This window comes from Macaca nemestrina, chromosome 13 (genome assembly GCF_043159975.1).
Source record: "Macaca nemestrina isolate mMacNem1 chromosome 13, mMacNem.hap1, whole genome shotgun sequence".
NCBI lineage: Eukaryota > Metazoa > Chordata > Mammalia > Primates > Cercopithecidae > Macaca > Macaca nemestrina.
Genome location: NC_092137.1, coordinates 78265253 through 78292102, shown reverse-complemented (window position 1 = coordinate 78292102; position 26850 = coordinate 78265253). Strand labels below are relative to the sequence as shown.

Below are 26850 nucleotides of genomic sequence, written 5' to 3'. Positions count from 1 at the left end.
CCTCGTGGGGTTTCATTAGTCTTACAAAGGTAATTTCAGTCCCAGAGCAAGGAAGAGGCTAGTTTGGGGAAGAACATGTTATCACCTTTGTTTTAAATTTAACAAGGGCAGCTAGTTCGTGAAGTTGTAAGAAAGATGGAGTCACCTATGTCAGATTTCTCTCACTATTATAATTTTTGCAAAAAAAGTTTCATGATGTGAATAGGTATATTTTACCTCATGTCAGAAATTGATTTCTTATGATTACTTCTTAAGTTATTGTTCTTTATTTGTTCTTCTCTTCTTTAGAAACACCTGTCTCTGGTAATAGTAGTTCTGAGTTCTTGCCACTCCACATGTATCAACTTTCTTTTTGTTGTTGTAGTTTCTCTGTTTTTATATTCTGTGGAGAGTCTTGGGTTTGTCCTCTAAATCTAGATTTGATTTTGGAGAGAGGAACTTTTATTTTATTTACTGCCTGCAATATACTTCACAACTTGGCAATTGTGTTTTACTTTCTGGAAAATGCTTGCTTATTTCACGAGTCTCACTTCTTATCTCATTTTGGCCTATTTTTATCTCCTGGCTTCTGTTCATCTTCACCTCTCTTGTTCTCTAATCATGCCGTTCTCTTGATTTATCAAGGTCATTCTACTGGCATTTTATATTCTAGTAAGGGTTTTAAATCTTTTTTTTTTTTTTTTTTTTTTTTTTTGAGACGGAGTCTCACGCTGTTGCCCAGGCTGGAGTGCAGTGGCGCGATCTCGGCTCACTGCAAGCTCCGCCTCCCGGGTTCCCGCCATTCTCCTGCCTCAGCCTCCTGAGTAGCTGGGACTACAGGCGCCCGCCACCGCGCCCGGCTAATTTTTTTGTATTTTTAGTAGAGACGGGGTTTCACTGTGGTCTCGATCTCCTGACCTTGTGATCCGCCCGCCTCGGCCTCCCAAAGTGCTGGGATTACAGGCTTGAGCCACCGCGCCCGGCCTTAAATCTTTTTTCCTAAGTTTATTTTTGTGAATTTATAGTACTTTATTATTATTATTATTATTGTTAAACACTGCCTCTCGGTCTTGAAAATAAAAGTCTACTTCACTCCACCTGACCTGCCTCAATTGGCTGCAGCAGAAAAAAATATACTTTATGTATTTTATATTTCTCTGTGCCCCCTGGGAATGAGTCCTAACCACCAGATCTAGAATCCAAATTCACATTCCTGTTCACTTGTTGGTTTCTAGTGAGCATCACCATAGTATAGACTTGGTCATCATTTCGGGCTTTGTTTTCTTTCTTCCATTGCATTTGTCTAGTTAAATTTTCTGATCTACCATTTTGAATTACTTTTCATTGTTAAATTGACCCAACACTCTTGTATACCCATTTTGTCTATCTGAAATTCTTCTCTTTCTCTCTTCATTCTGAGAATTCTGTGAGCATTGATTCTTTCTCTGATAACATTTTTTTTTTTTCATGCTAACTCTATTTCAGAGGAGGTATGTGCCATTTTAGTCTATCTCCTTCACTAGTCTCCATTTGTGTTCTGCGACACAGTGGCTAGGCTTTACTTCCTAACCATGTAACCTTCAGAGGTTACCTTACCAACCACCTAACCCCTTTAAACCTCACATGCAAAAGTAAGATTTTAACATTTATTCTCCAAAGGTTTGCTTTTAAAAATGAATACACACCATGCAATGCTGCTTCCATATAATCCCTGACATGTAGCATTGGCTTCTCATGAATTGTGCTATTATCATTCCTGTAAATTGCTGACTTGCAGTGATTATAGAAAGGTGGGCTAAATACTTCAGTAATCTGATTACTGGAACAGAAACAAATAGTTTTATGGGGCAGAACCTCACGATTCTGAGTTCAGACATAGGCAACTGAGTAGGAGAAATACATCTTAATGTGAAACATTTGATCTTGTTTAAATTATTAAAGCTCAAAAATACCAATTTGTGGGTAGGTAGTATGTCCAAATTAACCTATAAATGCTTCGTGGTTAGCAGGACATTTTCCTCAATTAAAATTGGAATTAATACTTTGTGGTGTCAACCTAAATTAATCAAAAGGGTCAGATTCTAGTAGAAAGAGTATTTATTGAAGTGTCAAACTTGAGGATGGCTGCCTGGAAACCACAAATTTTAAAGAATGGAAACGAATGTTTTGAAGTATAGACGTTTAGGATCACTTATCTAGATAAAGTTTCAAGAAGCTTAACAGAATTTCAACATTATTCTATGTAAAGCTTAATGCATAGTTTTTAAACATCTGATTAGGTAAGTTTTTTGTATGTTTGTTTGCTTTGTTTTGTATTGTTTTGTTTTCGGAAAGGTAGAGTTAACATGACACACTGAAGATGTAGCAGTCATGGTGTCTTTTGTGCTATCTGGTCTGAGTTAGGTATAGAGACAATCTGCAACAAAGAACAGTGATTATAAGCAGGAATAGGGGCAGGAGATCTTGTCTCTGATCTCTCCTAGTATCTTACAGGAGAAGAATGATGAGGAAGAGAGTTAATTTATAATCTAACAAGCAGAAGTTACGCACATTCCACATGACTCAGCCTCCAGGGCTTAACTTCCTACTTGGCATCATAAATTTAGATCATTTTTAAGTTTGTTTTTTTCTTTTACCTTTTTTTTTTTTCTTTTTTGCATTTGCTTTTATTTTAAAAATTCAACTAGGAGCTAGGTTGAATGAGAAGTTCTTACTCTGATTTCAGTACTCGGGGCCTGACATTTGTGGTAGCCATCTGTTTTTTTCTTCTATTAAGGCTACTAGAGCTCATTCTTCTCTTTCTGTTTTATTTTTCATTTCTTAGTGCTTGAATTCACCTCAGTTATTTTAAGTCACCCTTCATTGTTGGAAGATAAGAAAAAATCATTTCCTATTTTTAAATGTGTTTTTTTTCTTAAACTAGGTTAATCATTATTATTATTTTATGTTTAGGCTTAATTTTCTAGAAAAACAGCAGGGGTATTAAGGTTTTTCTAATTCATTATAAATTCTGTAGTTCACACTCAAAACGAACAGACTATGTCATAGATATACTAAGATTATACTATGTGAGTAAATAATATATTAATGTATTGCTGTTAATATTCTTATTTTAAAAAGTTCATTATAGTTATACGTTAAGCTGACTGAGAGCAAGAATCTTCATGTTAACTTCTCTATTTCTGGTGCTTAGCACAGTGTCTCACACAGAGTAGTCACTCAACTTGTTATTTTTCGATGATTTAAAGAAAAAATGGGCAAATGTGTATTACAATTATCAATAACCTTGGGTAATTTTATTCAGTTGGTTGCATGATTTTCAAAGGTGAATTCTTTTTTTATAATTTCGTCTATGTTTGGATCCTGACATTATTAATCAATGCCTAGTATGGTGCTAATCAGAAGTCATACATTTACTGAGAACAATCCAGTGACCAAATACTGTTCTGCAGACATTTCTGGCAAGTGAAGTACATGAGACTAAATATGCGAACAAAATAGAGAAGCTAAAGGTATTCACACTGTATTTGCCTCAGATCAAATTAATACACCCATATTTTGTAATTATTTATGCTTCCACCATGAGGCCTAGTTATCCACAAGCTTTCCTTGCAAACAATTGCATTGAGACTCAGAATAGAAGATTTCCCTCAGAGATCTCATGGAACTCCACACTGGATGTTTTTTCTTTCTTCTCAAAGCTCTTTCAGTTCTATTTTGCCAGATTTGATTCCATGTATCATTTATGCCTACCACCTTAATATAGAGGGCCAGTCCACAATTTTCTTTCAGTGTGAATTTAATCATGTCACAATATATACATAAGTCAAAACATCATGTTTCACATCTTAAATACATACATTTTTATTGGTAGACTCTAATTCAATAAAGCTGGGAAAAATAAATTACATTATTTCAAGTACTATTTTGAGTGTCAATTTAAAAAAAAAAAAGGCCTAGGATATAATCCACAGCTCTTCATGCCAGAAACTCACCAAGCTTGGCCTCATTCCTATTCTGGGTTGGTTAGCACATCTTTCAGGACCTTGGTAAGCAGTTGTGCTGCCTCATCTTAATAACTAGCATACTTCGCAGACACAATAAGGATGATCTGTGAATTTCTAGTAATTTGTCAAAAATTCTATGTGGCTTTTTTCTCTTTATATGAGTAAGAGCAAGAGGAAATTTCTCCTGAAGCTCACTTGCTAAAAATAGAATGGCTTTCTAGTGAGAATAATTGATCCCTTTTTACAGAGAAAAATCTCTTTTTCCTTCAGTCATGTCTTTGTTTTGTAGGATACAGGACCTACCTTTGATCCAAATAAGCATATCATGAAAGTAAAATAGCACCTATGAGATTTGTGGAAATGAACTGTTAAAATGAACTGTTAAAAGTCTGTGTAAATGTGAAGGAGTTTTCCCCAGAATAATTCTAAGAAGTTTTGAAAGATAACATTATTGTAGCATTCATCTTTAATTCCAGTGTGTTGCAGTGAAAGGTTTTGGAATATTGCCCTAGTAAACTTTGTCATAAATGAATTAAGAAGTTTGTGACCAAAAGATATGGTTAACTTTTTGGCTATTATTATCTTCTCTATTAAATCCCAATAGATAGAAGAAATCCATTTAAAATAGTGCTTACAACATAGAATGTAATAAATTATATGCATACCATTTAGAAAATAATTAGAATGATTAAAAATACACATTAAGTATATCCAAACAGATTTGTTAGGATAGATAAGTGACTTTTTAAAAGACTAGTAGCAATGACAATGAATCTTGAAAAATACATGCCTCTAAAACAACAACAAAGATGAAGTTAACTAATATCATATTCATGTATTCAATAAGTGATTATCTACAATGTGTAAGATATTCTTCAGGTGCTAGGTACACATCAAATCCAAGATCTCAGAGGGTGTGTAAGGCTAATAAATACCTAAAGAAAAAAATAAAATTGTGTTATGTGTGATTAAAACATAGATTCAAGTAATAGTGTTTGGTTTACTTTAGAGAAGAACTTTCTGAACTTTCTGAAGAAGCGACAGCTAATCTGTACTCTGCTTATCAGATACTATGCTAAGAAAAGAATTATATTTTCTGCATAAAAAGTGAGTATCTGTGGAGCATAAAGTGCATATTAGTCACTCTGGAGTTATAAAATTGCAACACCATCTCTTCTCTCCAGGAGGCTGAAATATAGTATCTGAGACCTGGTGTTTACACACAGGTCTAATATAAGGGAATTTGCTTAAATAAGGTTACTCTAGTTTCTTTCACTATATTCCAACCCTATTATGAAAGTTCTCCACATTTTAACACTTTTAATCCTCCAAATGCATTATGAGGTAGCCTTTACTATTATATATAAGCAACCTGAGACTAAGGACTAAGTTTCCCTTGTCAAAAATATAATAGTTTGCCAAATTTGGGATTAAATTCAGTCTAGCATGCAGCTTACATTCTTAATTTCTATGATAAGGAATGAATGCTATGACGTAAATGCAATACTATAAAATCATAAAAAGTAGGTTTCTGAGATGATCTGAGAAGGTGGCAAGGTGTATTTGTTCAAAGGTAAGCTGCTCATAGTGTATCCAAGGAAATATGAAAGGAGTTATCTTTTAGAGATGTTTCCAAGACAACAATGACAACAATCACATTGATACTAGATTGGCAACACAAGTGGCAAGAGTAGCTTAGATCATAAAAGACCCTGTGGAGTCCACCGAGAAATTTCTCTTGGGACATTTGCTCTATATCCACAAAGTGTTAATATTATAATCATGCCTGTTCTTTAAAAAAATCTCCAAATATATATATAAAACTTCAAATGTATATATATTTGAAGAATGTTTAAAGAAGTGGCCTGGTTATATTATTAACATACTCATATACACTAACACATGTTAGTGTATCTTATAATATTAACATACTCAAGTGTTATGTGTAAACATTAAAAAAGGAGAGCCATGGTTATTAAACAAAAATAAAAGAAAGAATATTAATGATCAAATGTCTCATGGAGATACATTCATTTTGAAAAGCAATCAAGAAAATGGCAATTTAAAATGTAAGTTACATTACAATAACATTGACAAAGAAGAAAGAAAGGAAGGGCAGGAGAAGGAATAGAGGGATGGTCTGGAAAGAAGGAAGAAGGGGAAGAAAGATCTCCAGCATCTCAAAAATGTGGAAAGCAGCAATCTTCATATAGAGGAAATATCTTACAAACATATTTAAAAACCTGTTAACATTTCAAGTCCTTCAGCAAAACAAGTTTGCTTCAGTGAGGTAAAAACACATATAAATGTTTAATGTAATGATTTAAAAATGTATGGATGACTATCATAAAAACAATTAAAATGTAAGTACACTTACTCATGTAAAAATACACTAAAAATGAATTGAGTTGAAAAATTATGCATACAGACTTCCTATTTTGCCTGTAAATGGAAATATATTTTGTCAGAGTCAGGTTTATTTGAAGCTAAGAGTTTATTTTAAAATGTAATAAATGTCTGCTAATCCAACCTTTTCTATTTCAATTTAATATATAACACTATGGCACTTTTATTCTATTAAGAAACATATCAACTTTAAAATTGCTATAAGTTTGAATACATTTATTAAGGTATATCTGTTCTTCTGTCTAGTTTAAAAGAAATCATTTTTCCATATTTTTAAGTGTATTCTCTACAATTTAGGCATGGTTGATTTTGATTCTTCTAGCATTGATTTTTTTATTGCTTTTGTTTCTTTTAAAAGTGTTTGCAAGAGAGAGTGATTTGTACAAATATATTATTTAGCCCTATTGTATTTTTTAATTAATATGTGTACACTGAGTTAATTATAGATTCACAGTCTGTTGTAATAAAATATCGGAGAGATACTATGAATGCTTTACCCATTTTTTTCCCCGATAGTGACATCTTACAAAACTGTAATACAATATCACAACCGGGATTTTGACATGGGTACAGCCAAGATATGAGATATTTCCATTCTGCGGAGGATCTTTCGTATTGAGCTTTTGTAACCACACCCGTATCTCTCCCTTGTTCTGTCCCCAACCCTTAGCCTGTCCCTATCCCTTGGCAGTCACTGATCTGTTATCAATTTCTATAAATTTGCAATTTCAAAAATGTTGTAAAAACAGACTATGCAGGGCTGGCATGGTGGCTCACACTCGTAATCCCAGAACTTTGGAAGGCTGAGGAGGGTGGATCACTTGAAGTTAGGAGATCAAACCCAGCCTGACCAACATGGTGAAACCCTGTTTCTACTAAAAACACAAAATTAGCCAGGCCTGGTAGTGGGCGCCCGTAATCCCAGTTACTTGGGAGACTGAGGCATGAGAATAGCTTGAACCTAGGAGGCAGAGGTTGCAGTGAACTGAGATCAAGCCACTTCACTCCAGCCTGGGCCACAGAGTGAAACTCGGTCTCAAAAAAAAAAAAAAAAAAAAAAAATACACACACACACACACACACACACATATATATATAGACTATGCAATAGGTAAACTTTTGGGATTGGCTTCTTTCATTCAGCATGATTTAATGATAATTCATCTCAGCTTCACATATATTAATATTTTCTTTCATTTCATTCCTTAGTAGTATTCTATAGCATGAATGTATCATAGCTTGGTTTACTATACACATGTGAAGGACATCAAATTACTTCTAATTTGGGGCTATAACAAAGTTTTTTCATTTAGAAACTGTTATATAAATGGAATAATGCAGTATGTGACCCCTTGAGATTGGCTTTTGTTTTTTCATTTAACATAGTGCCCTTGAGATTTTTCCAAGTTGTTACATATGTTACTAGCTTGTTTTCTTGATCCCTGATTAGTGTTAGATGGTACATAAGAATCACAGTTCTTTTAGCCATTGGCCATTTAAGGACAGGGTTGTTGCTAGATTTTGGATACTATGAATATTAATAAAACTGCTATGAACATTTATTTAGGTTTTGGTGTTACCTTAGGTTGTCATTTCTCTAAGATGAAGGCCTGAAAGTGCAATTCCTGGATCATATGGTAAGAACGTTTTAGTTTTATAAGTAATTGCCAAATAATTTTCAGAATGACTACATCCTTTTATGTTCTCACCTGCAATGTATAAATGATTCAATTTCTCCACATTCCTGTCAGCATTTGGTATTATCATGATTTTATTTTGAAATATTAGCCATTCTGATAGGTGTGTTAGTATAGCTCATTGTGATTTTAACCTGCTATTTTCTAGTGGTGAATGAAGTTCAACGTCTTTCTTGCTTATTTGCCATCTGGATATCCTGTTTGGTTAAATGTATGTTCAATTCATTTTTTCTTATTTTCTGATTGGATTGTTCATTTTATTTTTGAGTTCTTTATATATTTTAGATAAAAATCTTTTGTTGAATAAGAGGTTTGCATTTATTTCTTTCCCAGACAGTAGCTTATCTTTTGCAACTTCAAAAATGTTGTAAAAACATTCTCTTAACAGGGTCTTTCACGGAGCAAGGGATTTTAATTTTGATGAAGTCCAATTTATCACTTTTTTCTTTTTATGCTTTGTGCTTTTGGTGTTAGGCCTAAGAAGTCTTTGCCTAACTGCAGTTACAAAGATTTTTTCCTACTTTTCACAGAAAGATAGTGTTATATTTTGCATTGAAATACAATACACATTTATTTATATTAACTTTTGCATAAGGCGTGAGGCTAAGGTCAAGATTTTTTTTTTTTTTTTTTTTTTTTTTGGCATATGGATATCTCATTGCAGCAATATCATTTGTTTGAAAAGCTATTCTGGATGGATGTGGTGGTTTACGCCTGTAATCCCAGAACTTTTGGAAGCCAAGGTGGAAGGATTGCTTGAGGCCAAGATGTCAAGACCAACCTTGCCAACACAGTGAGACCTTTGTCTCTACAATAATGTTTTTTAAAAAATAAATTAATCAGGTGTGGTGGCATGCACCTATAATCCCAGCTATTTAGGGAACTGCAATGAGCGGATCTCTTAGTCCAGGAGTTTAAGGCTGCAGTGAGCCATGATTGTGCCACTGCACCCCAGCCTGAATAAGCCAGTAAGATCCTATCTTCAAAAACAAACAAACAAACAAACAGAAGGCTATGCTTTCTGCATTGAATAGCTTTTGTGCCTTTGTGGGAGTCTAATGTTAGGTTCTCTGTTCTGTTCTATTGATTTATGACCTATTCTTCCACCAACACTACACTCTCATGATTATATAGCTATATGGTAAGACAATGTTGAATAGACTCATCTCAAATTATTATTATTTTTCAAAATTGTCGTAGATATTCTAGGGCTTGTGGCTTTACATAAATATTTTAGAATAAGCTTGTCAAAGTGTAAAAATATGAAACAAAACAACAACAACAAAACTTGGTGGGATTTTCATAGGAATATCACTGAACCTGTGAATCAATTTGAAGAGAAATTCAGCTTTACTATGTTGGCTCTTCTTGTGAGCATGGTATACATTTACATTTATTTGGTACTTCCTTCATTTCTTTTATCAGCATTTTGTAATTTTAGTGTACAGATACTGTACATATTTTGTTAAGTTTGTACCTAAATATTTTGTAATTTTTTTGGAAAAATTATAAATGGTATTATGATTTTAATTTTGGTTTTGATATGTTCACTGTTACTATTTAGAAATGTGATTCTTTTGTCTGTGTGTCTATGCATGTGCTGCTTTCATATGCTACAACCTTGCTTAACTCTCATATTAGTTCTAAGAAATGTTTCTACTTTGCAAATTACTTGAAATTTTCTACATAGATAATTGTATCATCAGCAAATAGAGACAGTTTGTCCTTCCTTTCCAATTTGTGCCTGTTATTTCTTTTTTACTTGATTCACTGTAGTTTTATGTTGAATAAGAGTGATGAGAATTGCCTTTTTTTGCCATGTTCTTCACTTTAGAGTGGAAACACTAAATATTTCAACATTAAGTATGATATTACTTTTTCCAATTTGTGCTTTTTTCCTTCCTTTCCAATTTATGCCTTTTATTTCTTTTTTACTTGATTCACTGTGGTTTTATGTTGAATAAGAGTGACGAGAATTGCCTTTTTTTGCCATGTTCTTCACTTAAAGTGGAAACACTAAATATTTCAACATTAAGTATGATCTTACCTCTAGGTTTGTTTATATATCTTTATCAAGTTGAGATTTTTTTTTCTACTGAAAATTTGCTGAGTTGTTTATTATTATTATTATAAGTAGATGCTAGCTTTTCTCAAATGATTTTTCTGCATCAATTGATATAATTGTGTGATTTGCCTTCTTAGTCTGTTGATACGTTGTATTGCATTTTTTTTTTAATATAGAACCAGCTTTGCAAACTTCTAATAAATCCCACTCAATCCAGTGTATCAGTTTTTAAAAACATTGTTCAATTCAATTTGCTAATATTTGGTTGAGGATTTTTGTGTCAAAAATTATGAGAAATATTCATCTTTTTTTGGTATTTATTTTTGTTTCTTGCTCTTGGTTTTGGGATCAGGGTAACATTATCCTAATAAAACGAGTTGAGAAATATTATCTCCTCTTCTTTTTCAGAAAAGAGATTGTGTCAAATTGGTGCTAATTCCTCTTTATTTAATGGAATTCTCCAATGAGATCATATGGGCCTGTAGATGGTCATTCTATGAACTTTTAAATTACGAATTAAATTTCTTTAACAGTTTAATACTGTTCAGATTATTTATTTCATTTTGGTTGAATTTTAATAGCTTGTATTTTTTGAGGAATTGATCCATTTGTTTCCTAAATTGTTAAATTTTGGAACATAAAGTTGTTTGTAATATACTGTGATTATCCTTATAATAGTAGCAGGATTTTTCAGTGACAACCCTGCTTATTCCTGATACTGGTGATTTGTGTCTTTTTGCTTTGCTTTTGATGTTTGTCAGCCTTACTAAAGACTTACCAATTGTATTAACATTTGGAGGAACAGGTTTTGTGTAATTGATTTTCTTAATTTGTTTATTGTTTTCATTTCCTTGATTTTTAATCTTATCTTTATTATTTCCTTTGCACTGCTTTTGTCAGATGCATTTGGACCAGAGTGACTCCATTTTGAGTGAGGGCTTGGAAAATGAGGCTGAGACTTGCTGGGCTACATTCCCAGACACTTAGGCATTCCTAGCCTCTAGAAGTTTATAGTTAAGGGAATGAATTAACAATGTTTACTAAGCAGACCCAGACTTGGGAGTGCCCAGATACTCCAATATCTGGAGAACAAAGGCATTCCTAATTTTGCTTTAAAGATTATAATATCAATTCTTGCACAATAAACTAATTAAGAAAATTAATCACTTATCCCAAACCCTTATAGCAGAATACATCTGTCCATATATACAAGCATTGTACATAGGGTGGGTACGTTCCTCCTCTTGCTTTCCAACTCTGTCTATGGAGTCCTTTCACCACTGTGCTTTCTCAATAAACTTGCTTTTACTTTGCACTGAATTCTTTCTTGCTTGAATTCCAAGAACCCTCTTTTGGGGTCCGGATCAGGACCACTTTCCTGTAACACTTTTACTTTAAATTACCTATGCTGTAGCATTTGAAATCAATTATTTGTAAAACAACATAGAGTTGGTTTGTGATTTTCCCTCCACTCCACTGATGTTTGACTTTAATTGGTATTTCTATATTATTTTCATTTAAGGATAATACTATGGTGTTATAACTTAAAACCATGATATTGTAACTTAAAACTGTTATTTTATGTTTTTGATTTATTTTCACTACGTGCTATTCCTCTGTATCTCTTTTATTACCATTATGAACTCTTTGTCTTAATTTGTTTTTTGTTGCTGTAATGAAAGGTCACAGAGTGGGTAATTTATAAACAACAGAAGTTTGGTTGGCTTGCAGTTCTGGAGGCTAGGAAGTCCAAGAAAGTAGCACCAGTGTTTGCTGAGGGCTTTCCTGCTGCATTATCCCATGGAGAAGGTGGCAGAGCAAGAGAGTGTGAGAGTGAGAGAGGAAGGGGCCAAACTTATCCTTTTTGTCAGGAATCCACATCTGTGATAACTAAATCTCTTCTATGATAACAGCATTAGTCCATTCATGAGGGCAGGCCTCTCATGATCTAATTACCTGATAAAGTCCCACCTTTAAATACTGTTACCCTGAGGATTAAGTACCTAACATATGAACTTAAGGGAACACCTTCAAACCATAGCATTCTTTCATATTCTTTTAGTTATTAATCATTTGCTTACTGTGTTTTCAGTCTCATTTCTCAATTTTATTTCATATATTCTGTTAATAATATGAAATTGCCTTAAGTTTCTTTATGTCCCCTACCCTTATCTGATTTAGCAGATTTTGTTGTCTTTGCTAAAAGTATCTTTCCCCAAATTTTCATTTTGGTCACATTGTACATATTCTTCAGGATTTAGCATTGTACTCTCTATTATAGAAAATATGCTCTGCCTTATTTTCCCCAACCTTGAAACTTTGCCCCAAAACTTGCATTTCCTTTACTAAGAATCACTTATCCAAATATTTATTTTATGTCATGTATTTCTCAATTATGAAACCCATTGCTGCATTTTATAATTATTGGTTTACTTATTTGTCCCCTTACCAGATTCTGAGCCTTTTGAGATCTGGGTTTACATTATAATTCTCTTTATATTCCTATTTCTTAGCCCTATATCTGACATATAGAATTCACTTGTTAAGTTCTGGTTATATAACATTAAAATACTTCACATATAATTTATTTTAGTGAAAATATGTCAATAAAGATATTTTATTATTAATTTTGAACTTCTCCACTTAGAAAATAAAGTGTTAATTAACAAACACTAAAAATTTCTAATTATATGTTCAGTACTGAATTGGGTAGGGTTTGAAAATACGTAAGAAGAGCAATCTACTCTCAGGTTATAGTAATCTGTTTGATCAGGTATGCTTCCACCATAAAATAGTGCAAACTATCCAAAAATTAATTGGTTTTCAATGAAATGGTGGGTCAATGAGCTTTTGCACTAATCAGGAAGGAAAGATAGGAAATAGTGTGAGTCTGAAAGCAATACATTCCAAGCTATAATTTTCAATTGCTCCTGGATATTCAAATATTTTATTATGGCCAAACCAGTTTATTCATAGTTAAGATCAACAATAAAATAGAGGAGGGTAGCCAGAGAGTAAAAGAAGTTTTATTATGTAAACTTAGAAAAGTTAAACTTTCATGCATTGCTTTTCTCTTTGCTTACAAATATTGGGTTTTAAATAAAATTATATCTATTTGTGAAGGTTATGAATAAAATAAGGAACAAAAATCTGGGTCTTATAAAAATGGAGGATCTTCAAAAAATAAGCAGAAACATTATCAATCTGCTTATAACACTGAAAGAAATATTTTCTCATGATAGAAAACAGTATACTCTAACATTTTTAATCCAAAATACTTTTTATGGACAAACTTGTCTGAACAGTACTCTCCTGAAAGCCCATAAACCCCTCTGAGATACTCTCATATTAATGAGTTTTAATGGTGCCTTTGAGTAACACCTAGATGACTACAGCACTACTTAAAAGAGAAACACATCTCTCACACTAATTAGAGTTCTTGAATGACATTGAAAGAGCGAACTGGTTAAATCATTTTCTGCAGCACCAGGTTTAATTGACATAGATATAATGCCAGTGATAATTTTATGCAATTGCAAGATCAGGAGTTTAATATATCTGGCAGTAAGGCAGGGATTTTCTTTCTCTGACAGTGCTGAATAAACCTCTCTAATCCTTTTCCTTTAGCTTTCCCTTATTTCTAGGCTTAAGTTTAATAAAAGGCTAAAAAAAAATCAAGATTCCTCTAGGCTTCTCAAAGCTCAAGCATAGAGAGAAAAAGATGTTATCTCAGGGAGGTTGTGGCTCAGAATCATTAAAAAGACTAATGGCAGGATCACAGGGCTAAGTTTACAATTCCCTTTGTATATCGCAGAGGCACCCTCTCTTGTAGTAAACACTTTATCTACTTTCATCTTGCTTCCAAATTGCCAAAACGGAGGCAGGAGTCCAAGAGGGATTGGATGATTATAGTTTATAAGGTGCTCAAAATGTTTCCTTGCATGTTCAATTTGGCTTACCTATGATGCTTGTTTATTCATTTACAAGTTATTCCAAAGCCTTGCTATATAGAACTAGGATATTTTGACAAAGTGAACTTCCACAGCATGTTTTCTGTAACATTTAATGTTTTACAGTTTAGAATTGTCATGTACTATAGAAGGCAGCATCTTATGGGCCATTTGGCAGAAGTGATAAAAAGCATAATATTTATGAAAGCCTCTGAAATAGGCCAATTGATTTTCAGTGTAATCATCCAATTTTTTTTACTTTGTTTTAATTATAAATTGAGAAGTGCAGAACTCAGGCATATCTAAAGCCCGAATCTTTCTGCCCCTGGGACATTCCTGCTTTCCGTGTTTGTTTTATGCTTTCTTTTTAACTTTTTGAGCAGAATGCCTCGTTTATACTGTTCTTTCTTACTTGACTTTTGATCAGTATTATAAGTGGTCATATACAATGTTTCTCATTTTCATTGTTTTCTAAAGCTTATGTAATTGTGTTTTTTAAATTAACATTTAGACCCTAAAATTATTTAATGGAATATATTTTTTCTTGTGGCTATTTTTCTCCTTTATACCTTTGTAAACCATATTTTAGATTGAATGCATGATGATCATAAAAGGTAGCCTTTGAAATATCTTCTTTTAAAAATTCATTGAGATTTTATTTGTAATCTAAAGTGTAATTTTCCTTTTTTTTTTTTTTTAAATAGGCTGTGGAAATTAAAAGGGCAAGTTGTAGAATGGAATTTCATAAATATTTATCAAGTCCTTTGAAATAAAAAACATTATTTATAATATGTTTAATTTTTAAAAAGTAAAGTATTATTTGACCAATAAAAATGAAATAAAAAGTACCTGTAAATTGATAAATAGATCAATGTAATTCCATATAGTAGCATAATATGCAACTATTAGAATTTATGGCATATGAGAATGTTACCAAGTTATATTATTCAGTGAGAAAAGCAGGTTAGTAGAATATACAAATAATGTTCACAAACAATATATCTTGTTTTTTTGTAATCCCCAAAGGATAAAAAACAGATGCAATCACATTAAGTCAAATTTTAATTTGAGGACACTACATAGCATCAAAATAAAGAATACAGTGTGATAAAATCATGAAATTATATATAATTCTGATTCTTCTCCTTCTCTCTCTTTTTTTAATGTAGAAAGGGAGAATGATTTGAAAATGGTAATGAGGAAAAAGAACGTCACTGACACCACCTCCAGGTCCCATGGAATGAGATCTATAGTAAATAGTGTTAACTATGGTCCTTAGAAGAGGTTCAGATTTACATTCAAACATAAAGATGAAAGAAATATTTTGAGCACATGATGAAAGTATGAGATAATTAACTGTTAATGGAGCGTACATTTCAAATGGTATATAGACACGAGTTTAGAATTTGAGGAAGCATTGAAAAGGAGACAGCATAGTAGATACATAAAGGTACATGATGATTCATGTGAAGAATACAAGTCGTTACTAGGAATATGAGCGTTTTCTTGGGACTAAATTAATGAGATAAATCTATCTATCTATAGATATATAGATAAAATAGATATATATATAGATAGACATAGATATAGACATATAGAGAGATTAATCCTGGTGAGTTTAAGGCAGTGTTTGCATCAGGATAAAAGAGAGGAATAGATATCTCTTTATTGTAATACTTGGGTAGATAGTGAGCAAGGAATGGTCTTACACCCAGGGTGGCAGCTCACTCTGACTTCCTGTTTAAGGAGAAGAGATCTTATTCCAGATACATACACTATCTTGATAGCTTACAGAATTCTGTAGAAGGTATGTATGACAACAATCACAAGAACCCTTTTACTGTAAGAAAGTTATGCTTGTGAGTGTATATACATTTGTACATATGTGAAAATGTCTACAGACATGTACTTTCTATCTGGTTTTGCTAGATAGAAGTGATGCATTAAAAGTCTATATTTTTTTTTTTGCCTCAGAAATCTCTGAAATATTATTTTGTCTTTTCTTCCAGATACCCTTAGAAAAAAAAGGAACCTACCCATATAAAGAATTTGATCACCATTACTAAAGCTGTAGAATTTAGAGGACATGTACCTCATGAGTGTCTGGAATTAAAATCTCAAAAGAATCATTAACTTTTTTACACTCACTTGAAATTCTGCCTTTATGAGATTTTTTTCTGTTGAAATACTTTTGTATATTCAGTTCTTAAGGAGAACAATTTGCCATCATGTGTTTTTGTCCTCTGTTGATGTAACTGAATCTAATGCTTGCATGTATTTGTGAATTTTTTATGTGTATGAAGGTTAAATTTTGGCTTAGGCAACACTGGGCTATTACTTTCTTGTGTGGTTTTATGAAATATTTGGATATGATCACAAATCTTTCACTGGTAAAGTTTCTTTTTAAAAAAACAAAAAATATATCAGGGATTTTTCTTTTTTTTGTAGGTAGGATTTTTTTTTATGGACTTCATTCTTGCTTCTGGAACACCAAATTGGGAATCATCTAGTTGGCAAACACTTTTTGTTACTTGACGAAATATAGAAAAAATGTGTTTTGTTTTATGCCAGCCATTATATTTTTTGTTAAATGGAATGACTTATTCATTGATTCACAAATTACATATTGAGTTTCTACTATGTGCCAGGCAGAGCTTACAGTGTCTGGAAAAAATGGTAAATAAAACAAACCATAATGCTTGCTAATGCCTCGCTTATATTAAAATGACTGGGATGAGGGAATAATATCAATTAAACAATATAAATGTGAAACAACTAAATATAATGGTTAGAATACGGTACTTGTTATGGAAAAAATAGAGTTGGGTGAAGGGAATTAAGAGTATGAGAGTGATAAGTGGGTTGCAATTTTACATAAAGTTGTTGGCTCAGGTCTTACTAATCAGGTGATGTACATGAACATATTGGGAAAGCAATACAGAGAGAGGGAACATCCCAGTGCAAAATGCTTGAAATGGGATGGGACTTGTGTATTTGAGGAAAAACAGAGAGGTCACTATGATAGGAGCTATATAAGCAAGATAGAAGGAAATGAGGCCACAGAGCTAACGGCGTCAAATAATTTTGACCATTACAGGCTATTTTAAGAACTTTCCATTTAATTCTGAATAAATAAAAAGAGAGAGCATTGAATGACTTGAATAAGAAAGTGGCATGGTCTGACCTCTATGTCATAATGGATAACTCTGACTTCTGTTTTGATAATAGACTGGTAGGGGCAAGGAGATGAACTTAGAGGCTATTAGATCAATCAATAGCAGAAACAAAGATGGCTTGGATCAGAATTGTAGTGTGTAGATAATGGTTGAATTATAATGTATTTTTTAGTAAAGTCAAGAGAAATTCTTGACAGATTCGATTTAATATGATAGAAAAAGAATCAAAAATGACTGAAAGCTTTAGTCTGAACCATTAAAGGAAAGAAGTTGTCATCTGATGAAGTAGAGAAGATTATGCTTTGTGTGTGTGAGTATGTGTGGGGGTGTATCTGTGCGTATTTGGGATATCTATTAGGTATCTTAGTGGAAATATAGCAAGTTGGATATATGCCTCTGGACTTAAGGAGAGTGACCAGCCTGAAGATAACGTTTTGAAAGTCTAGGCACACATTTGACTATAAAGACATCTAACTGAATAAAATGATGGTACAGTCAACGTGGTCAGGAAAGAGAAGAAGGTCAAAGGCTGATCTCTAGTATCTACAACACTAAAATTTTGGAAACAGAAAAGGAATTCAGCAAATAGCCCTAAAAAGGAGAGACTGGTAAAGTAGGAGGAGAAAATAATTATGTGACACCTTACAAGCTGACTAAAAATGAATAAAAAAGGAGGGGTTTGTAATAACTTAAATGCTCATAATGGTACATTCCATAAAATGTGAGGCTGGTGGTAATAGTAAGGAAATTTAATTAGGATGAGACACAGGCAACTTAGAGTTAGGAGGTCCAGAGTGGAAGGGAATGAAAAGGAAAGCATGAATATCTGTATTCAAGAGAGTCCAGCATGGAGTTTCTTTGGGACTAGCCGACTGTCGCCTAACTTCGCAAGCCAAAATCATCCTCCTTGGAGTAAGTAAGACTTTTGGTTGCCTATTGTCACCATACCTGCTGGTTCTGATGTGTTTGTTTGATTTATTTAGGCTGTATGTGACCCCTCTCACTTCTGATGTAGATCTCTCATTCTGTAATACTTTGGAAGAAGAAACATGCTAACTAAAATATTTCTTTGCAGCAAGTTTTAGAATTTGGTTTTCCTGAGGTGAACATCCAAATTTCTCCATACTCATCATATTTCTAGAACAGAACACATGACATAATATGACATAGAAGAAATCTTGACATTCCATTTCTGACATTAATAAAATTTTTAAAAATCCTGCCATTTCACTTTAACAAATGGAAATTAGTCTCTGTGTGGGTCAACCTCTCTTGAATCTCTTTATAAAGTAATATAATTGAGTTGCATGAGGTAAAAGCTAGGGACAACATCTTTCAGCAACTTTCGTAGCCTAAGACATAGCAAATTAACCAATGAAGACCATCACATCAACAGTCTAAAGAAAAAATATTACATAATCATGTCATTTGATACAGAAATAGCATCAAAATACAGAAACAGCATTTGACACAGAAACTAATTCTCATTTATGATTAAAAAGAAAAAAATACTCAGAACACTAAAAATAGAGGGTGACATTCATAATTTAATTTTAACATTTAAAAAAATCCCAAACCAACCAAACAAAAATCACCTAACCTCATTCTTAATGGTGAGAACTTGAATGTTTTCTCTCTAACCTTTGGAACAAGGCACAGATGTCCTCTCCACCATTCTTATTCAGCATTGTACTGGAAGGTTTAGCCAGTGCAGTATGACAAAAAGAGAAAATAAACGATATAAAAATGGGATGGGAAGAAATAAAACTGCATATATTCACAGATAACATGATTTTTTCTGTAGGAAATCCCAAAATATCAACAGCAACATTAGCAATGACAACTCTTTGAATAATAATAAATTATTCCAAGGTTTCAGGATACAAGATTAACATACAAAAGTCTATTGCTTTCTTATATATCAGCAATGAATAACTGTAATTTAAAATTAAAAGCACAGCACCGTTCACATTAGATAAGAAAAAAAGAGAAATACTTAGATGTAAATTCTAACCAAACATGTATATGATCTGCATCCAAAAAATTACAAAGTACTGATTTTAAAAATCAAATATTTAAATAAATGGATGTTCTGTGTTCATGAATTGAAAGAGCCAACTTTAAAGTGACAGTTCTTTCAAAATTAATCCATAGATTTAACGCAAACTCAGTTAAAACTGCAGTAAGCTCTTTTGTCGATATCAGCATTGATTCTAAAGTTTACATAAAATGCAAAAGACCTAGAATAGCTAACATGATACTGAGCAAAAAGAAAAACAATGTTGGATGACTGACATTACATTATTTCAAGACTTATAATAAGGCTACCATAATCACGATCATATGGTATTGGTGAAGAATTAGACACACAGATCATGGAACAGAATAGACAGCCCAGAGAAAACCCACCCAAATACAGTCGAAATGTAGTAAATTGATCCGGAGCAAAGGCATGTGAATGAAGAAAGAAAGAATAGTCTTTTTAAAAAATCATGGTGAGACACCTGGATGTCCCATAAGTAAAACAATGAACCTTGACACAAAATTAACCTTACAAAAAAATCAATACAAATTAGATTATACATCTAAATACAAAATGCAAAACTTCTTGAAGACCACCTGGGATACAATCAGTAGGACTTTTGTGTTTGATCAAATGTTTAAATACTGAAATAAAAAGTTGATAAGCAGATTATTGATTATTCGTTGTGTTTGATAAGGGAGGGCTAAATAGGTAAAGCACAGGGATATTTTAGGGTGGTAATTTTATTTTGTATGATTCTATAATTAAGCGTTTGCCAAAACCCTCAGAAATTTACTATGCAAAGAACAAATCTAATGTATATAAATTTTTAAAAAATAGTATTGAAAATTGGAGGATGCTAGAACAAAAGGGAAAATGTTACCAAGGAATTTAAATCTATCAGAAATGTATTAAATAACATCAATTAAAAGGCTGGTAGAATCAGATGATGAAATACGTAACTTTGAAATGCGAAGTCTTTGAGACTAAAGTAAAAATAACTATGCATAAGTGTTATATCTTGTTGGAAAGTTGTGTCCTATGGGGTTATGGGTTAAAAATTCCAAAACCACACTACATGGATACGGGAATTGAATTAAGCACATAAATATCAGATGGTGGTGGGGGGATTCCATGTTTCTTCTTATTGCAATGAGAGGTTACAGATAAATATGGGGCAGAACCTAGAACGACCCATGTAGTACGGATTAGATTTGGAGACATCAGTATGAACTCATGTTCAGCTTAATATCTATACAGATGATTTTGTATAGAATTATCTATACATATTTATGTACATAAGTTAGTGTACACTCGTATGTTTTCTTCCTTTGTCAGCTGTAAGAACCTAAAAACAACGACATTTCAGTGCCAGTGAGAAAACTTTACATCTAGATCTTGGTTTCCAATACCATTCTTCAATAAAAGGAACCAGGGCTGCTTGGATGAATGACTCACTCTAGGACTGGAGCATAATATATACAAAATGCAGGCCGGGCGTGTTGGCGCACGACTGTAATCCCAGCACTTTGGGTGGCCGAGGCGGGTGGATTATGAGGTCAGGAGATCGAGACCATCCTGGCTAACACGGTGAAACCCCGTCTTTACTAAAAAAAAAAACACAAAAAATTAGTCGGGCGCGGTAGCGGGCACCTGTAGTCCCCGCTACTCCGGAGGCTGAGGCAGGAGAATGGCGTGAACCCGGGAGGCGGAGCTTGCAGTGAGCCGAGATCATGGCACTGCACTCCAGCCTGGGCTACAGAGCGAGACTCCGTCTCAAAAAATATAAAAAAATAAAATATACAAAATGTGCCTGGAGCCTCTTGTGTATTATAGTGTGAAAAAGTATGAAAGTGCTCAATAAACCAAAACATAACACACACACACTGTCAGGGACTATGAAAGGGACATAGGAGCAAAGGAAAGAGTTCCAAATGGCAACATTGGAACAATTTCAGCAATAAAATAAGTAAATCGTGTATGATTATAATCCAAAATATAAAATAAATATTCATAATGTAAATGATCAAACTCATAAACAAATGGAGAATAGATAAATCTCACTTGCAGAAGAATTTCAAATAATGTATGCAGTAAATGAACCCTTAAGGATGTGGAGCATCACCCCCGCTCCTTAAAGGTTTTCTTCACATAGTTTATTCTAAAGAGTACTATGTGTAAATTAAATAAAACAGAGTAAATTTACTCTTAAGGAAGAGTAAATTTGAAATGGAGAAAAGTGACAAATAATTCAAGCCAGGCAATCAAGGTGAACAATTACAATGATAAGTTACATATTTACAGTGTATGCCCTTGATATGATGTGATACCAACTTTATCACTGTGATTTTCCTCCCAAAAACCCCGCAGCTCCTGTATAATCACGAGAAAAATATCAGGCAGTTCCCATTTAAAGGATATTCTGTAAAATATCTGAACAAGTAATTCTCCAGGCAGTTAAGCTTATCAAAAAACAACCAAAGTCTGAGAAATATCACAATGATTAAGAAATTAAAGGGACATGACTACTTAAAATAGTGAGGTATCATGGATGGGCTCCTGGAACAAAAAGAATACTGGGGAAAGACTAAAAATCTGGATACAATAGACTTTAAAAAATAATAGTATATCAATATATTGGTTTACTATTGGTGACAAATATACCTTATCAGTGTAAGATATAATGTCCTTCTATCTCCCAGAAATGTCTACCTCCTAATCCCCTAAATCCGTGAAACTGTTACACTACATGAAAACAGGAAACCTACAGATATAAATTAAGGGTCCTGAGATGGAGAGATTATTCTGGATTACCCAGATGTGCTTAATCACAAGAGACATTATAAGAGAGAGGCAGGATTCTCAGAGTTATCGATGTGATGATGAAATTGAGATAATAATGGAGAAAACCCAATGTGGATCATACAGGAATATCTGGGTTATCTGTGAAATAATTCTGTTAATCTAAAACTGTCCCAAAAATAGATGATTAAAAACCAATTTCAATAATTGAGCTGTATGACATGAAACCCAGCACCTGGGGTAACAGCTTACAGGCCTCTGACATATAGCCCTTAGAGCACACACATAGCTGTGCATTGTCTTCCCTCTGTCTTTGCTTATTTCATTACCAATGGTTACTCAGCTCTCTGCTCAAGTGTCTCTTCCTTAAAATGTTCTTATTTTATCAACTCTAAAATCAGAATGCATTTCTTCTTCAGATTTCTCTAAATTTGTTTTCTTCTCTAAAAATAATGTTAAGGAGTATAAATAAATGTTGAAAATTGGAAGAAGAGAGTATTTTGCCAATTGAAACTGTTCAAAATGATTTACAATGAAACCACGTAATAAACTATCATGCAGCCTTTGAAAACAATGAGAAAAACTAAAGGAGGCTTTAGGGAGGAAAAAAATAAAACAATAATTGCAGTTGTATTTAGATATATATACATATGTAACTAACATGGTTTCTACTGGCTCAAAATGACAATGCCATCCTACCCCTTAATAGTGGTTTTCAATAAATATTTAAAAATCATTAGTGCCAGTAATATATTGTATACTACAAAATAGCTAGAAGAGAGGCTTTTGAGTGTTTTCAATACAAAGAAATGATAAATGCATGAGGTGATAGATATGTTAAATATCCCTGATTTGATAAATAAACAGCATATATACATATTAAAACATTAAATTGTACACCTTAAATATGTACAATTATAATGTGTCAATTAAAAAATAAATAAAAGCTGGGCATGGTGGCTCACACCTGTAATCCCAGCACTTTGGGAGGCTGAGATGGGCAGATCACTTGAGGCCAGGAGTTCGATACTAGCCTGACCAACATGGTAAAACCCCATCTCTACTAAAAATACAAAAATTAGCTGAGTGTGGTGACCCACACCTGTAATCCCAGCTACTTGGGAGGCTGGGGATGAGAATATCTTGAACCTGGGAGGCGGAAGTTGCAGTGAGTCGAGACTGGGCCATTGCACTCCAGCCTGGGCAACAGAGCGGGTCTCTGTCCCTAAATAAATAAATAAAATAAAATTATTGGTGGAAATTATTTTTCTGACAGATAAATTATAATATTAAAGCACATTATGTAAAACACACAAAACTAGAGCTGTCCTGGTATGAAACTAAATAGAGGTAAAGAGAACCTTACAAGGCTTCTTCCTTCTTCCCTGTATGCCTCCTTTCAATGAATTATTTAATGTTCTTGAATTTCCTATCAACATTTCTATTTATGTGTTTATAAGTTATAGTTACACACTACCATACTAACGTATTTTATATCATACACAATATACAATGTTTGAATCAAAACATTCACATTTTTAAAGGGTGAGATTTTAAAACTAATTACAAATTCAATTGTAGTTTTTTTTTCTGATGCACTGATGCATTCTCTTACACACCGTTTGATTGACTTACATGTGACTTCAGAGACCATGACCCTAAATCAACAATCCATAGAAGGCTGTTTTCAATCTAGATGCAGTCTGTGACAGAATTCATAATTGTAAATGGTGATACCCGTTAAATAAGAACAACATAATCAACTGTTTATAAAGTTAGATTAAGTTTGGAGAACAGTCCTTTATTCTGAAATTATTGACTTTCTTGTGTCTAGCAAACTAAATAGCATTACTTTATATTCTGAATGTCATTGACAATATGTGTATATTGTTCTAATTTTTATAGTTATTAAAGTCTGCTAGTTTCCAATGTCTGGGAATTGCAGTTTGGCAAAAAATTGTTATATGTGTACAAAATAAATAGAATGAAGAAGGCATTGAAGAGATACTGATGACGTCTGCATTCAAATGATGATTATATTGACATTCTGAATAGATCTCCACTAAGTGCCACAACAGTGTCACAGCTTACTAGTGATATCTCGTAAGTCCCGTTCCACGTAAGTGGGGAAAACTTCTGTCTATTAGAAATTAAAGAAAAACACATCTTGGGGCAAAGATATATCTTTCTTGAGTACTTTTGCAAAGTGCAAATGTAACTATAGTAAATACCACCAGAGATGAGAATAGTCAGTTCACTTATCTCTAGTTAAATATGAGAGTAAAACTACAATTTTAAGCCTAGAAAATACATGCTAAAGGCATGTTAACTTGGAATTTGGAACTTGCTCTATTGACTACATTTTTTCTATATTGGTAAAATCAGAAAAAAAGAAATGGAGAATTAAACATTATAGAAAACTAAAGAAGAGCAAAAATATAACATGCTTTAATAGAAATTTTAAAAATATAGCACTTATCAAATTTAACCATGACCCTGAATTTATTTTTGGTTCTTTAACTTAACTCATTAAAGAATGTGAAAGATCAATGGTATCTAAGTTTGATCAATGGAATAGTATCAAAAATACTTTTTCACAAAGTTAAAGACTTTAACGTATATAAAAAAGCTTTTTTTAAAAAAATAAATAACACATTTTTCCTTATATATCTTCTCAGTTGCAAGAAACACATACGTAAACTTATTTTATGAATGTCTGATTGATGGGAGAAGAGTGCTCCAGTTACCTGCTATACAAAACTCCAATGTGGAAAAAAAAAAAAAAAAAAGATTGCCCAGAACTCCGTTCACAAGTGGTGTCATGAAAATTTGAAGGCAAGTTCTCTAATCCTCAGTGGCTCATTCCAAAGCAGTCATCTAAGTATTGCAAATAGAAATATGTTTCCCCTTGAAATATAAAGTGGCTAAAAAGTAATTTCAATATAAAACTGGTGTAAAACAACAGCAAGAGCTAATCTTATTTTATATTTGACTTATTTAGAATACATTTTAAACACATATCCAAGAGGAAAGTAAACAATTTAAAAATGTTTAGGACCAAATGTATTTCCTGTTGTGGAATCTAATTGTTCTGGCAAAGGATGGCCAAGGAGGAGTACAAAATAAGTAAGTGAATTGCTGACTGCTAAATGATACACGAGTAAAGCCAGTCCAAGGAAATCACCATGAAGAAATATTCTGAGAGAAGTTCCACACTGCCGAACTTTTAGAGAAACATCGTTAGGCTCTTTGCTTAGTGAAATGTCCTCAGATAGACAGAGATATGAAACTTCTTGATATTCTTCGAAATACTAACATTTTATACAAAATATGACTTCTAAATGTTCAATAAAACCTCATGGCACTGAACATCTAGGACACAGGAAAAATAATGTCATGGCAAAAATATAAGTTTGTAGAGTTTCCATGTACAAAACATCAATTTAGTAAGTATTTCAAATGTTCTCAACTTGTAGATATATGTGGAGAGATATGTAGAATAACGAGAAACTAGCTCTTTAAGAATTTAAGACATTATTATCCATGCGTTGTTTAAATTTTCCCCCACTAACAGACAAAATGGACTCTCCTTGGCTAACTGAGCTTCTCAAAGTTAAAACAGAACCAGGCCACCATAGTTAAGAGAGGGAACAATCACGTACTCTGCATTCTTAGAAAGATCTAAGTGTCACTTAGAAAGATCTAAGTGTCCTTTTTACAACCAAGCCAAAGAAGTTTCCGCTGTCAGTGTCAGGATTAACTGTGACCAGAAACTCCCCCTGTCACTCACTGGCTGTTTGAAAGAAACATCTGACAGAGACTTGGCCGATTTGGGGTCTAGAAACTACCTCATCAGGGTCAACTATTTTGACCAATCAGAAATGAACAAGTTTGAAAGTTTCATTTGCCTAAGTGGACGTGGTTGATAACCTAGGTGAGAACTTTCCCTATTTAAGCCAGTCCCTCCCTTTGTTCTGTGGAGAGCATACTTCTATTTGTATTGAATGTTATGCCTCCTCAATCTACAGATTATTTTTTAATAGAAAATAAGCTTTCCATTTTCTCTCTAAAGATCTCATGACCTTTTGTTGACAATGTGAATAAACCTTCCAAACATGCACACAGTTAATCATCTATGACAATTGCTTTTAAAAAAGTGGTAGTATAATAAATGTTATATTATGTTATCTGGACATGGTAGCTCACATCTATAGTCCCAGCACTTTGGGAGGCTAAGGTAGGAGGATCACTTGAGTCCAGGAGTTCAAGACCAGCCTAGGCAACAGAGGGAGATCCTGTCTCTATGAAAAAATAATTTAAATATATTTAAAAATTATAAATGAGAATAAATGTCATATTGTTCAGAAAAGAGATCAGAATTTAGGAAAGATGCAGTGGAGAAGGCAGGAGGGAAGTTTTCCTAGAAGAGTACAACTTGAGAGATCATATACGAAATATGTCAGCTTTCAAAGTATGCCCCACCTTGATCCCTGGTCTAACCAGATTTATGATTACTTTGGCCTCACTGTATTAGAAGACAAGGCCCAAAACCTAATTGTGATGTAAATAGTTTTGTTTGTTTGTTTGTTGTTTGGTATTGTATGGTTGTTATTTTAAATACTCTCTTCCTTTTAAATTCCTCACAAATGATTGGCCTATGTTTTTGAGAAAGAACACTAATACTCTCAAGAACTTGAAAAGAAAAATATCAAATTCATACGACTCTTTGTCTAAAGAGACCATTT

General features: G+C 33.1%; 1 long non-coding RNA gene across 1 annotated transcript in view; it reads left to right on the top strand.

Moving 5' to 3' along the window:
• The window catches only part of LOC139357912 (uncharacterized), a 559919-nt gene that overhangs the window by 421775 nt on the left and 111294 nt on the right, over positions 1 to 26850 (top strand). Inside the window, exon 2 of the long non-coding RNA XR_011611946.1 lies at positions 15274 to 15356. This is a non-coding gene — a long non-coding RNA (uncharacterized lncRNA). The remainder of the gene's footprint in view (positions 1 to 15273; positions 15357 to 26850) is intronic.